We start from the raw sequence: 1,540 nt of genomic DNA on the forward strand, positions 1-1,540 counted from the left end.
GAGCTCAAGGCCAGGGGGCTCCTGTGGCACACGCGCGGCTGAAGTGTTAAGGTAGAGAACAAGATGGAAAAAAAAAAAAAAGGAAAACTGCGGTTCGGGACTGGTCCGCTCGATGCCATCATCATGAAATAATTAAAAGTGGAAACATCCTGGGATACAGCTGTGTTTTCTCTGTTGTGTAATTACTGTAATCAACGTCTTGCCAAACTTGATTTGAAGAGAAATTCACCCCGGAGCTGGAAGCTAAGAGACATAAAAAAAAACTTCTGACATCTACTTCAGGGGAAGCAGGAACCGACCTTCTGCCAACTACTAATCACAGAAATAAAAATAAATAAATGTAAGTGGCAATGCTCACTTTCAATTGAAGCATGCTTACCTACTCTGGCTACTTAAGGCAGCTGAGGTATCTTAAGTGAAGCAAAACTGCTACTGCCGTACGTTAAAAGTGGATGATTATATGAAGCAAAGCTACTACATTAAAGTTGGACTGTGATAATGAATAATAAAGAGCTTGTCTGCTCGCTGAGCACAGAAACCAAGACTGCAGTAGCCAGTGAATGGATTAGGCCTATGGTTACTGACAATTTTAGTGACATCTGTGACACCAGTAAATCTCAAGATGTGCTCAAAGTACCCAACATTGCATAAACTGTCCTCATACTCCAGATTATTATATATTTACAGTTCAAACTAACTGAATTTCGTTTCTCTTTCAAATTCACTGTAAATGTAACATCTGAGGATAACTTTAGAGTTTTCATGTTGTAACGTAAATCATAATACATTCAAAAGTTTCTTAAGCCTGTCTTAAAACTGGTATTTAGAGGACCTTATACAAATGCCTGAGAAACATCTGGAATTGTTTCGATAATAGCAAAACCTCATGCTGTAACCAATGAACCATCACAGTTTAGCCGATAGGCACAGTTTATAACACTAAATCGTGCTGTAATTGGTCTCTTTTGTATGAATCTCTTATGACAATACTAGCCTTACATTTGTATCTTTTAATGGTAATTACGGTCACTTTAGTTTTGAATATTTAACAACTTTAATTGGAATTTTTTTTTTGTATGCTGTCAAGTGGAAAATTTTCAACTTTTCACCCTTAGCAAGTTGAAATAGTGTTTTCTAAGACTGTGGTTCCACTTGCAGCAGTACAGGTGCTGCAATCTAAGTGCAACTTGCTCAAAACAAACAAGTGTTTGTGGAAAAAAAAAAAACACATTTTCACCTCCCAAAAATGTCTGCTGGCTGTTAACTTTTCTACCCAAATCTAATTACAGTTTCTAATACATGTTCCTTATGATCATGCCTCTGCATACACTGGATTTCAACAGGCCCCCCCACAAAGGGTAGGTCAATAAAATTGTTCTTATTTTTGCTACCAAAATGGGCAGGGGAGAAGGAGGGGGTGTTAAAAACATACTTGATTTTTTTTTCCTCTGACAGAGGGGGTTTAAAAAACCCCACAAACCTCTTTGAAAAATATTTTAGTGATACTCACCTATTTGCATGCTTTTTAACAGGAAAAGTG

The sequence above is a fragment of the Athene cunicularia genome (assembly GCF_003259725.1).
Source record: "Athene cunicularia isolate RWA chromosome 9 unlocalized genomic scaffold, athCun1 chr9_part1, whole genome shotgun sequence".
NCBI classification, from domain to species: Eukaryota; Metazoa; Chordata; class Aves; order Strigiformes; family Strigidae; genus Athene; species Athene cunicularia.